A 14590-nucleotide genomic window follows, 5' to 3' on the forward strand; every position below is an offset into this window, starting at 1 on the left:
AAAATAATTCCAGTCAGTGGCGCCACTCTGGGTGGGCAGATTGTTATTTGGGCTACAGAGCTCTGCTAAATCCTGCTGATCAGATAGAAGGGTGTTTGTGTGTCAAGTCAATTTTTTTCAATGTTCCTCCATTAACAAGGAAGTGTGTGTGTGTGTGTGTGTGTGTGTGTGTGTGTGTGTGTGTGTGTGTGTTTTGAGGGTTTCACAGGATAGTCGACTATAAAACCAAGAGTCAACACTGTGTATCGCTGTAGACTTATAAACAGAGACAATGCATCTACAGATTTGCAGCCGGGGGCGCTGTGGGTGGTTGTTATAGATGAGTCGTAGTTTTCATGCGTGATTTTAACACTGTGCAGTGTGCGGCGCTGCAGACATGCAGCACGAGCGAGAGGCAGAAAGAAACGTAGCTGCATGTTCTGATGCTTGACAACATAAAACGGCGTGGAAACATCTTAACAGAGAAGATAAAACTGTGAGCTGAGATTTACGTTAGGCGACCCTGAACGACCACAACAGAAACAGCGCTATACATAACCTTTAAAGCAACATTATCGAGGTTCAACATCTATCTAAGCAGGCAGATCAGAATCAGAGAACTGTCTGAACATCTGATCACCGACCACAGAAAAAGAAACTAACACATCTGTTCGTAAATTTCGTAGTGACTGATATTGGATAGGTTGCTGCAGTGTCTAATGATGACCCTCGGGACATCATTCATGTTTTCTAATCGGGCTACATTATCCCCTAACATCAGAGTCCTGCTGGGGTGTCACTTTTAAGACCCACATCCAAATGGGGAATGCAATGTGCAATACAGCACCTGCCCAGCCGCCAGCGCATATGACCAGATCGTTCTACAACACAACCTGACCCATAGACACAAGACCCACAACCCAAAACCTCAAATCCTTTAATAACCATGTGAAGTCTTTATAATCTAACAACCACGATTCGACGTGCATTCTTTTTTACAGACAGAAGTGAGCCCCGAAATGAAATTAAGACAAAAGACCACTCGCTTATCACCTTTCTGAAGGTCACCCACCATGCACCTGACCCAGTGCAGCCTCACATACGACACGTCAATATGATGAACTGCGAGCACAATTAGTTTCAAAAGTATTCTATATTTCCTGCAATTAAATGACCACTGTTTGGGAGTAACTGCAGACTACTAAAATGCAGCAGTCGTGAATGCCCTAGTGTCTGTGTGTCTGTGTCTCTGTGTGTGTGTGTGTGTGTGTGTGTGTGTGGGGCATGAAACAGGGAGGCGGCTGAAAAGTGTCCGTTGATTCAGCAGCCTGCCGCTGGCCTCACAAACACACACACTGACAGGCACGCCAGATTTATATAACACTCCTACACACTCAGCACAAGGTCGTTCACATTATGACCAAGAGCATGGGTGGGTACATCTGCATATATACTGTGTGTGTGTGTGTGAGACTCAGGTGGTCAAACTCATCTCATTAGAAAAAACAGAAGCTGACGTTATGCAACCTTTTTGTGAGGATGTATGTTGGCATGTGCACGCGCGAGAGCGAGCGAGCGAGCACGCACGCACGCACGCACACACGCATACGCACACGCGCGCGAGCGAACACGCACACGCGCGCGAGCGAACACACACACACACACACACACACACACACACACACACACACACACACACACACACACACACACACACACACACACACTCTTTCTCTCTCTTATGCAGTAAAAAGTCCTCGGGTAGATCGATACAGGCTGAATTATTAATGGCAGATAGGAAACGATAATGCCTTCCAACTTTATTCTTATTTCTCCCTCTTTTCTTCTTACCCTCCCCTTGTTTCTTATTGCTTTTCTTGTCATCTAGCTGTCATTTTTTTCTCTTTATCTTATTTTTTATTTCTATGTACACACCACTTTATTGATTATTCTCAAGTTCTCCTCTCTGTCTGTCTCCAGTGTTTCGTTTCTCCCTAATCTCCTTCCCTGATTCTAACTGGCTCTGACTGTAACAAGCATCTCTCAGTTCCCTTTCTGACTCTGTAACCTTGATCATGGATGTGTGTGTGATGAAGAGACAGACACAAAGAAAAGAGTTGTGGAGATCAAACAGTAAGCCTGCCAAACCAGCCAAAAACAAAAGCCTTGTGGGTGTGAGTGAAGTAATGAAACGTGAAAAGCTTCTGGCTTGTGTAAGGCCAGCATCTATTTCACCCGTCTCTCTCCCACATTTGAGAGTTCATAATAATTTGGACTGAGTTTACATCAGATCTTTTGTCATTTTAAACTCCTGTTAGTCAACACAGAGAAGTGCCCTTTAAACAAGAACGCGCCCTGCAGCCTCCCTACAGCAGCGACTGTTCGTTCGAAGCGCTGATAACATCTGACAGCTCACGCTCTCCTGCTGCGTTGTGCCCAAAGGGACCGCGTTGTGTGGCTGCATCACTAACAATAGATCCTTGATAGGGTCCTCGAGGACGTTACATAATCTCAGCGTGCCTTAAGTAGCAGAGATATTATCTGATCTTACACCATTTTCCTCCAGAGGGCTCGAACTAAAATCACTGTTGCTGCCTTCGGCTGTTTCTGCCCTCCTCGAGCTCCCTGAGCTGCAGCAGAGATAACGTTTCTATCAGCTTCAATTGAGCCCTAAAGGCCCAAACATGACACCCTTTGTAGGGCCCTTTGGGGCATTTCTTCCCTGCTGAGGACACCATGACAGGCAGAGGCTGAGTATAATAGCTCCCTGCTGAAGGAGAAAGTGGCATTTTGATTACGTCTCAAGGTGGAAAGTTTCCTTTACTAATCAAGCAGCATAGCTGTCAGCAGGGTGGTACCAAATTTCATATTTGACATTCAAAGTTACTTTTGAGGTTTTCCGATGAAGCTACGAAACTCTGTTTTCATAGTTTATGATGTCATTGAGGTAACCCTTACCTCACCTGGTAGAGCGACCTCCTGTGCTGCAGGCCGAGTCCTTCCTGCAGCAACGCAGGTTCAGTTGTGACACTCGGCCCTTTGCTGCATGATTATTTTTACTAGCCCCCAGTGGAATCTAATTCTACAAATTGTATATTACCAATAGTATTAGTGTAGCCTGATCTTTATCCGCAGTCCAGAAATACTTGGTTTACACAGAATGAATACACATGCCAAAAAAAAGGAGGTGCACAGCATCAAATGTTCATTTCGGATTCTAATGTCAATGTCATGAGCTTCTCAGTATTCTGTATAGTTAAAGTTTTCATACTGAACAAACATAAGAACAGCATTTCTTGAAAAGCTTTTTTGGATTCGTGTACATGATAGATTAAAGAAAACAACACATTAGTGTCTCTTTGTGTTTTTTTCCATGACACACACACTTAATATTATCTAAAAAAGCTAGAAACCATAATAATATAATATTACAGTATAAAACAACCCAATGGTTATTGCACTGACAGGAATGTCGAAAAAAGTGAACTGGATAAACTTCTTATTTTGTCTTTTTTTTGTCTTTTTTATTTTGTCTTCTTTACTATCTTCTCACCCTGCAGCAGTGTTTTGGAAGTGAACCTTCACATCACTTTTGGGCGTTATTACGGGTGCGACATAATCAAAACTTTAAATTAGAGAGGGTAGTGGAAGATTTTAGCCAATTGTTAAGTTACTCTTTAATATGGATGGTTTATTTGTTTATAAGTGGGTTTTTTTTTGACATATGATATTTAGATTTAAGTGCATAAAAACACTCATCAACGGGCCATTTCAATGAAGATTACTGTTGGATTACACATCTTGCAGCTAACAGTACACTCAACAGCAAGGTGTGTCCTCACATGAAGGCGAGTATTTAGTATTTATTTTTGTTTTTGCTTTTGGCCTAAATCTACAACATTTGCACGGGTGCAACAATAACGCACTAGTAGGCGAATAACAGCTTGGCTTTTAAAAGTGCTCTAAGTAGGTTGGATTAGATCAGCTCTCGCCCAACAGACACGACTGCAGTCGTTGCCAAAGATGGAGATAAGGCCTCGATAACATCTTAAGGAGACACACCTTTAGTTAGCTGTTCGCTGGCAGTGATACTGTAAAACCTTTTAAAGTGACCTCAGTGGTCACCTTGTCTTTGATGACGTCTCTGAGGCAAACAAACTGTACGCTTGTTTTCCGGTTTGATTTAGGGGTGATGACTTTGTCATGCGCTCGTAACTGCGAGCTGCACATTATCATGGGTTCGACACACATTACTCATTATTCATTTACTGTTTTGATTTAACTAACTGCTTTATCAGCTGCATCCTGAAGGCATCTGAGGTGAGTGGAAGAGTAATACCAGTTCTTTGCCAGATTCAATCAGATCGCGTCAGGCTAATCTGCAGTCTGCTAAACAGATCCCCTGGCAACAGGAAGCCTCTCTCTGGTGGCAGATCACTGCATCGGGCGGCAGGTGTGCATCACCTGAGGGCTGAGAGGTTTCAATTCAACCGAAGGTATAAAGTAAATATTAATATTATAAAACAGCATCTGTCTACATTTCATTACCCAGAGATTCTGAAGTCAGCCCCATGTTTAACATAATGATTTTGATTTTTAATGTTCCTGTTTTGAAAACATTTTCATTTATGTCAATAGACACTATGATGGTTTTAAACAGGAGCACACAAAATGTTTGTAAAAGGTGAACTTAACTGCACCTGTTTTGTTAAATTGTCTGTCTCATGCGAGCCTATGAACTTCAGTATGTCAGAACAGCCACTTAAACAGTTTTGTTACCGCACAAATCGAATTTAATCTAATCTAAACTAAGGAATATCATGTTTTGTTTCTGCTGTGGAGGAACCAGGCCTCGTATCACATTGTAATCTGTCATTTTACATCTCCAGAGGGTTTGTGACCTTCATTTATTAGCAGATAAAATCACTGAGAACTACAGCCTTGCTGTTGATATACTGCAGTAAAATTTAGAAACTCGGTCTTGCTCATCTTTATCATCTGTACCAAGGTTAAGTTCTTATTTGTACTGTGTCTCAGTAACTGCACACCTCAGTCCAGCTTTCAGTCTCTACTGCCTGCCTATTTTTGTTTTTGTGTAAGCACTGGCCTAAATGTATACATACCATATTGTATACATATCATATCATATCATATATATATATATATATATATATATATATATATATATATATATATATATATATATATATATATATATATATATATATATATATATATATATATGTATATATATATATATATGTATGTGTATATATATATATATATATATATATATATAGGGCAACAGTATCAGTTTCACAGTATTTACTGCAGAGCTTAAACGCTGTGCGGTGGTATGAGCAGCCTCGTCTCAGCTGACTGAGTGACTAAAACATCTCAGGATGACGGAGGTTTGTCTGCTGCATTAAATTAACAAAAGAAAATGACAACAAAGGAACTTTTTGTTGTCAGGGAGCAGGCAGTAACGAGAAAAAGGGCTGACAAAGGGCGTCCTTATGTCGTTTACAACAAAAGGAAGCAGAGCGTGTGTGTGTGTGTGTGTGTGTGTGTGTGTGTGTGTGTGTGTGTGTGTGTGTGTGTGTGTGTGTGTGTGTGTGTGTGTGTTTAAGGTGAGTTTGAGGTTAGTTGTGATTCCAAAGAGGAGCTGTTGTCAGCAAATCTGACTCTACTGTGTTCTGGCTGGGTGGTACTACCGACTGCTGCAGTCTACGCATCCACCTACACGCACATTGGCTTGCACACACACACAAACGCACATGTGCACGCACACACACACACACTGCACCCAATTCATGTATATCAGCATGCAGGGGACAACATATTTCACTTTGGCAATTAACCTACTTCAACAAACACACACTTTATCTCTTTAAACTCTCCCTTCACACACAGAAGCATCGTCTTGCGTCTCATAAACAGCTCGCTGCCTCTGAAACAGTAAACATTTATAGGGCTTCACATTGGAGCCAAGAAACTCTCTCAAAGCCTTTACTTCATGTGTTTGCATTCAAACAACTTAAACGCTGACCAGGTCAAAGATTTAAAATCTGTGTTTGGTTTTCTCCTCAATTGTTTGTTTGTTTCCATCATTGTTTTGCACTGAGGATTATAAATGACCATTGCAGCTCTACTTCATTTACTTTTCTTTATTATCCATCTGAGAAGAATCAACTATTTTGTGTAGCTGACTCAACAAATCCTTCACAGCCTCTTCGCTCTGCTTCCTCACCCCTCCTTCAATTAAATATTATTCTTGCAGAGTCATGAGGAGCTGATGCAACACTGAAAAGTGATAGCTGCACTTAAAATGTTCTGAGGACACATTTAATTTACTGAACAATGTATATAAATAAACAATGTATGTGCATGTCTATGTGTCTGTCAAAAGTTATTGTGGTTTCTAGTGGTTGTTAAATTTTGTATTTTGTATGCATATTCTCCAGGTAAGGGGTACAACCAAAGACTATTGCTTATTATCAACTGTTCTGAGGATTAGTGGATGAAATGTTAGTCAATGAAATGTGGAAAAAAATCTCCAAATTAAAAAGATTGCATTCAACCAATAGTCAAAACCAAAAGATATTCAATTTGTATGTGAATTACAAAACACAAAGACAAAAAAAGTAATTAGTCATTTTACCAAAGCATTCCTCTTTTGCTATTTAAAAAAATAATTTTTTTGGCCTTTTTGCCTTTGCTCGATAATTTAGATGACAGGTGACAGAAAAAGGGGGGAGCGAGAGGGGGATGACTCGGGCTGATATTGAACCCCGGTCACTGAAAGTAAGGACCGGCCTTAGTGCACGGGGTGCACGCTCTGCAGGGGAACTCCTGGGTGCCCTCTCTATTTAATCAATTATTTCAGATTAAAAATGAAAAAAGGGTGAGGATTTCCTGATTATCTCTGTTTTTCTATTTAAGAAAAAAAAATTGAAAATTAGGCTTTGAACTGTTGGTCAGACAAAATAAGACATGAGGACGTCACTTTGGAATCTGAAAAACTCTTCTGGGCCATTTTCAAAATTCTTGGAATAATGACACTGTGATCTGCTGGCTAATGAAATGAATCATTTTAGTTATTATGATCCACAATAAAATCATTTATTGTCCCATCCCTACTCAAGCAAGATAAAAACGTGCACAAACTGCAAACAACCATGACTTCCACCAATCACGAGTGCACCTACTTACATGCGTCTACCACCTTCAGACAGGATTCTTCATAAAGAAAATGCTTATTAAAGGGGGACAAATGCCATTTTCTGTCCCTCCACTTATTGAAAATGCTGACACATTCTCAACCACACCCCCCTGCTTTCTGTATACTTAGATTGCATAACACAATACCAGCTGTTAAGTAAAGCCACGACCCCTTTCTCTTCATCGTCTCCTGCTCCGTTTCTATTCCTGAACAAGAAAAGCCACAGACTTCCTCTCGACTCTCTCTTTTGTCTTTCATCTCTGCCTGGTGACAAAACAATGTGCGAGGACACACAATCCGGGCTCATTTCCCTCCATTCTTCCATTCATAGTAAAAAGGTGTTACATCACTTGAAATGAAGATTTCCACTAATTCATTCCCAGTCGATTCATTCGTCTAGGTTTCCTCTGATAATTGAATTTTTAATAATCCACTTCATTCATCTGATTTCTTGCCATGTTTCCTCTCGTTTACCCTCGAGTGCTCATTCATTCATTTACTTATATCTCTCACATATTTGCTTTCTCCACCATACATCCATACATCCATCCATCCATCCATCCATCCATCCATCCATCCATCCATCCATCCATCCATCCATGCATCCAATCATTAAATCCAGTCAGACAGAGTTACATAACCCTGATGTTTACCTCTGCAGCAGAATGTCACAGGCCATTCTCATTTTTCCAGTTTTCTCTCACGGTCCTTTTTGTTTTGTTTTGGGTATTTATGTATCAGCCTGAAGGTGTTTCAGGGTGAAGGTTGTGTCGTATGTCTGGTTTGTCAGTTTCTCTGTTCTGTCTCTTCTTCTTCCTTTGCCCGGTGCGGTCAGAGAGCTAAAACGTACTGAAGGTTATTACAAGTCCAGTTTTTTTTTCTTTATTAAACCCTGCAGAGAAGTCGGCTTGACTTTTAACCAAACTCAGCACGATTTCTGCCCCTTTCTTCTCTTTGCCTGTTTACCACTTGACACATCTCCTGCAGGAGCAGTATCCAGCTGTTAGGCTTGTTGTGTCTGAACTCTCCTTCAGATTTCTCCTCTGTCAGTGTCGGGTCGGTCTGTAGGTCGGCCTTGTATCCAGCGGGTCGGTTATCCCAGTTGAGCGCTTTGAGGTGTCAGCGTCAGCACCAGCAGATCTAGCGTCAGAGTCAGGGTATCGCCTGGGTGCATTCTGTGGCGTCCTCTGAACTGATATGTGTGTGTGTGTGTGTGTTCTTGAATGAGTGTGTGAGGTTGTCTCAGTCTGCACTCTGTCTGTAGAAGTGCTGCAGTAAACATCCAGAGCTCTGCTCAAATATATGAGCTTCTGATGTAACCAGGCAACAACCCTCGGGAGGACCAATGGGATGGGAGGGGCTGAAGTTGGGAGCCAGTCATAAAAAGGGAAGGACTTCTGTGAGCCAATCAGGAGGCAGTAAGGGGAGGGAGGTTTGATCTTTTTGGTCCACTCAGTGATGACTTTAAACTCAGCAGTTATTACAGCCGGACCAGTGGATTGTGTAATGACACACACACACACACACACACAAGCATAAATATACACACAAGATGCACACTCTGTCTAACCCTCTGCAAGCCTTATGTAATGTCAGCTTCTTTTTTCATTTAACAAATTATTGATCAGAAAATAGCTCAGAGGAGTGACAGTGATGAATAAAGAGCTGAGTATGAAGAGACACTGAGGGAAAACTAGGAAGTCAAACAAACGCAGGAGGAAAGAAGGGGGGACAAATTCAGCAACAGAGAAAAGAAGGGAGAGGGACATGCAAATAATCCATGTACACTCAAACTTATATCTCTGTCTACACTGTAATGTGAGATAACGTGGGGCATTTGTGGACCGTAAACACGCTGATAATCATGACTGAAACAAAGCACGCACACATCACTCTCAAGGAAACTGGGTTAGTTCCTTCTGTCCTCAAAATGTCTCTGAGTCAGTCAGTGTGTTTCCAATAGAACAAGACTTCAGATCAACTTTGCTCAAATCAAGGAAGAAATGATGTCGTGTTGGAAATTTCAGGAGGTTATACCGAGCACGACGAAGAGAAGCATTACAAAAGAGAGAAGCGATAACGAAAAAGATTTTCAAAAGAGTAATCTAAAAATACTCGAATACAGCTGCAATGATCAGTTGATTAATCGATGTTAGTTGGACAAAAAAGCCAGTCTAAGGTGTCATTTTGCGCTTTTGGAAATTTAATGAGCATTTTCAACTTTTTTTTTTTTTTTTTTTTTTTTTCACATTTTATAAAAAAAACAATTCATTAAATTATCAGAAAAAATAATCTGCTTATTAGTCAAAAATGAAAATAATTGTTAAATGCAGCCCTACTTAAGAAGTTGCTCCAATCTAAACAAATTACTGTAAGATTGTAGCAACATTTTGCTTGGACCAGACAAGACAAGTCTGTGACGTAAGTCTGTCCAACATTACATTAACATTTTCATGTTTATTAGTGTGTTATATTAACACACATTTCTTGCTCTGTTATCTCTGTACATTGCATACTATATTTTATACTGTGAACTTGTGCATGTTACTTGGACAATGTTTAGCCTATTTCTGCGCATGAATATCACTTCTAAGAGCTGCAGAGCACTGTCATTTTTATTCAGACATATTGCACTTTTTTAAAAAAATACATTTTTATCATATTTCTATATTATTTTCTTATATTCCATGTAGTATATGTGTCTCCTGCTGTTTGCTCTAATAGCCTTTATTGTTTATTTAAATTTGTCTTAATATTTTTATGTTTTGCACCAACACACCAAAGCAAATTCCTTGTATACGAAAAGCTACTTTGCAATAAACCAGATTCAGATTTGATCAAAGAAATTATAACAGAATGCCATTTTAATCTGCAAGTCATGGCTTTCAGAGATGTTTGCCATCTCACTGTAGGAGACTGGATGAGATTTGTTAAGTGCATTTAAAGCATCTTTGTCCGAGAGCCTTAGTGGCACGGTGCCCACAAAACAACCAGTCTGGATGCCTAAACCTGAGGTCAGGAATCATACATCATGTTGAAAGAATATCTGAATAGCAATTAAATGAACTGCTGACTAACAGTCAATACTACACAGAAGGGTAAGTCAATATATTACAAATGGAAAAAAAGCCACACAATGGTTCTTACTCCCGTTTAGATGTAGCGGCACTTCAGTTTAAGACAACGTGACTTTTGTTTAAGCAAAACATACCAAGAAAAAATGACTACACTTACAAAATTACATTCTTGTAATCTTTGAATATTGTATTTTTCATTCTTTGAAGCTTTTGCCTGATCTGGAGTCACAGTGGAAACACAATGTGCTGCTGACTGTTTTGCTTTCAAACTTGGAAAAGTAGTTAAGATAAAAACATTCACACAGTGTATCGATATTTTCAGGACTTTCAATAACAAATGAAGAGCTGCATCAGTAAGAAAACAGTCTGTACAGTAATAATAATTCCTGATTTCTTCGTGAGCAATGATACACGGGTATCCTGATATACTGTACACATTATTTGTGGGCAAGTTTAGCATTACTTGGTCTGTTTTATATAAGAGTTAGCTTTACTGTGAGCAATAACTGTTGCTCATAAAGCTGAAATTATTAGTCTCAAGTAGAAAATGTTTTGTTGACAGTTTTGACATCCAATTTATTGTTTGAGTCATTTATCAGTGTGAGAAAATGCTGCTTTTATGCATTTTAAATCATTGTAAATTAAACATTTTGAGGACACTGACCTATGGAATGACTTCACCTCGGGGCCTGGGATCCTTTGAAGGGCATTTCTTGTCTATTTTTGGACATTTCTTTATTAAAAATGATCAACACATTTTATAACCAAACAAATGATACTTGTAAATTAATGTGCTAATTTCTAACAAATTATCATCCCAGCGACTGAATCTATGAGGCATCCTGTCAGCCCACCAATAAGAGACGAGCACTGTCCATGACCATGGTATACTGTCACTTAAAATAAACTACAGGTGAAACAGTAGAAGTAAATGGATGTTTTGATTTAAATCAACATGGCAGGATGGTAAGAGCAGCACCCATTTTTTGTGAACTGTTGCCATAGCAACCACTGTGGCAGGCTAGGTTCCATATGGATATCTATAAAAACAAACATGAAACCAAGAGTTTGAACAAAGTCTGCTTACAATGAGTTAACAAGGCAATAGTCTTAGTGAGAGAGAGAAACTTGGATTCAGAGGGTGTAACGTTACAGTTGTATTTTTCAGTTTAATAAAGAAAAGAGGTACAAAAATAGGTCTTAATAGAGTTCTGAACTGACATTTGACACACTTTACAGCCCCACTGATGTTTTGTCACAATACAACCAACAACAATCCCCATTTCCTTCTGTACTACACCAAACACACTGACATTTCTTCCAAACCTTTCATATCTATGAATAAAACGAAGGGAAATACACTAGGGTCTAATGTGTGCTTGAAAGTAACTGATTGTTAAATACTCCAGCAGTCCCTGACTTCCTCCGAAACTTTAATTTTAGGTTCTTTCCTGTTTGGGTTACACTTGTCTAAACTCCACAATATTCTAGGAATTTCTCAGGGACAGACAGAACGATTGTCATGCATCAATATCTAAAGTGTGGTGTTGATTTGTCCTTCGTGGTTCTTGTATTTGTTTGGCCAAACTCTAATCTCAAACTTCAACTTTATCTTCTGTGACTAACACAAAGCAAGTACAGTGGCAGCGTGCTGACAAAAGGCTGCTTCAGCAGCAACGTGTGGGCTGACAATCAAAATAAAATCTTTTTCCATGATGATTTTGGGACGTGAGTGCTCCTTAGAAAGCCAGATAGGACAGCTGTACGAGAACTGTGGGTGAGAACTGATAGCACGCGTGGTGAGTGGCGCTATCTAGGTCAGTTAGTATATCGTATTACACACTGTGCCCAGTGCAGGCGCACAGGCCTCGACACAATCGGTAAGTGAAGGGTGAGAGAGGAGAGAGAGGAGGGCATGAAGTAAGCTGAAGGAAAGAGAGACAGTACTTCTTTATGCATTTAATTATAAAAAATAAGAGTGGAAGCTTTGAGTTTTAAATGGGCTGTGCAATGATAGACGAATCTCTCAAAAAGGGTTCACTTCTGACAGTTATCTTACCATATAAATTACTATGCAATGTAACGTACAGTATGCACTATTAATCAGAGAGGGACTGTTTCAAAAACTCAAAATGAGATCAGCTGTCAGAAGGCAATAAATAAAAGGAACCAAAATCATATTAGACTTTTTTTTCACTGCCGACTTGTTTTGATTTCGGAAAAAGGTATTAAAGCTTTTAATAAATCATTTCCTGGGTGCAAAGATCCATCTACACTAAAAAACTGTTCAAACTGCACCAATATAACAACTGTACAGCCTATTTAGACCAATTACTGTGATCTAATAAGTTATCAATAAATACTTCACTGTAAAAACTATATTGTAAAACTTCTAAAATTTGGCCCAACTGATTAACACACAAACCAGTGATTTGGCCTCAGTTAGTGTGCCAGTCTTAGTTCCTGGTGTGAGTCATAAAAAAGAAACAGGTGCGATCTTTGAACTAGGTCAAAACATCTAAAGTACACAGCTGACACTCCTGAACTGACCTATATACTGTGTTAACGTGAAGGGCATGCAGAAATAATACATTGAACATATGCACAGTATCAATCAGGGCAATGAGAGAATCAGCCAACACTGAGACACATATTCCCTGTTTTCCACCAAAATAAGTGCTGATTTGCAAGTTTTTTTAAATCAAGGAAAACAGACTTAAAAATAGCCTATAGACTCGTAGGGTTGAAAATTGTAAGCAGTTTCCTTAATGGATTCATGTTAAAATTAACAATCAATTGTTATTTGAAAAAAGAACAACTTTGCTTATATAAAACAATACTAAATCTGTCTTTTCCTCAATCAAAGCTCACAGCAACATACTATATACTTTGACAGTATTGCATAGCCTATAAACTGATCGATTCAATTTCACAGGGTCGAATAAATTGTTACCGACCGATTAATTGATCATTGATTTAACTGTTATCATCCCTATGCTTTTACCATTGCCAGTAGATACTTATGCCTTTCAGTTTGTTTGTTTTTTACTGGTGTGTCACGATGAGCATCATGAACGGACTGGTAAAACAGGAACAATAGAAAGTAGGTAAGTAGTTCTTCTTTTTTATATCTGTTAATTATTTGGCCCTTCATTAAAACTTGGTGGTGACTAATTTGGAACAAAGTTCAAGCTGAGATGACCAAAAGTTGCAGAAATTACTGGAAAAGAGGCGAAAATACACGTCTACCCAGGTGTCATGTTTGCATCACGGTAGATCGGAGCCAAGTCAATAAATACCTGTAACTACTGCAGAGTCATTTGTCCTGGGAGTGAATGCTGATTGTAACCTTTCCCACTGAAGACTATAGTCAAATGTTAGTTGCTGTTGGTCTTTTTTTCGGTGCATGCATTTTGAAAAGATAAGAGCGCTGCAGACGGATGATGCACTTCTGCTCTCATACAGATTAACATTTTGATTCACCGCACATTCATCTGCCTCTAATTAATATCATGCAGTCTGACACAGATCTCGCACAGTGTGACACGCAAAAATTCACAATTGTTTTTGTCGCGCAGCCAAAAGTCACCATTACAAAGACCTGTGTGTGCATGAATCACCAGGTGCTTCCCCATGAAAAAAATTCACCTGACCTGGAAGAGTGTGGGTGTACACGTGCACATTGTTGCCACAAACAGAAAGAACAGAGCTCTCCAAAACCGTGTAGTGTCATAGGGGGATATAAATAATTTCCACTGCCACATAAAAATAACAGGAAGAAAATCTCATCGGGGGATTCACCGAGAGGGAAAGACAAGACCGGTTATCTGGAACAAGAGACGGCGCACACGTCATTCACTCCAGGATGGCATGATGTGTGTGTAACGGTGAGAAACCACCAGCAAGAGCGAACACTCTAATCCGAGGACAAAATTGAAGACAAGTGTTTTATAATGTGTTTAAATGCTATCTGCTGGGTTGACCTTTTCCCTCCAGAGAGGGTATATTGCGTTTTCACTCCGACTGAAAATCAATAAATCGTTCACAAGCAGGGACACTTTCCAATTCTCCCACCCTCTCCTGCTTGCTCCCTCACTGCCCTTCTCTGCCCTCTGATTCTCCGTCCCCTCCATTAATTCATCCCTCCGTCCCGCTCCTCCTCACCACCGGGGCCAGGAGTGCATCCCAAGAGTCCTCTTCCTCAGCCTGCCAGGACATTTCAGTGGCCTCATGAAAAATATTTTCCAAAAGGTGAGAGAGGATACAAGCAGAGGAGAGGATGAGGGAAGTAGTGAGGGGGGTAAGCAGAGAG

General features: G+C 39.9%; 1 protein-coding gene across 4 annotated transcripts in view; it reads right to left on the reverse strand.

The window, feature by feature from the left end:
• fam13b (family with sequence similarity 13 member B) overlaps positions 1–14590 on the reverse strand; it is a 105149-nt gene that overhangs the window by 29343 nt on the left and 61216 nt on the right. The gene's annotated exons all lie outside the window — the stretch shown is intronic.

Source organism: Plectropomus leopardus, chromosome 9 (genome assembly GCF_008729295.1).
Source record: "Plectropomus leopardus isolate mb chromosome 9, YSFRI_Pleo_2.0, whole genome shotgun sequence".
NCBI classification, from domain to species: Eukaryota; Metazoa; Chordata; class Actinopteri; order Perciformes; family Serranidae; genus Plectropomus; species Plectropomus leopardus.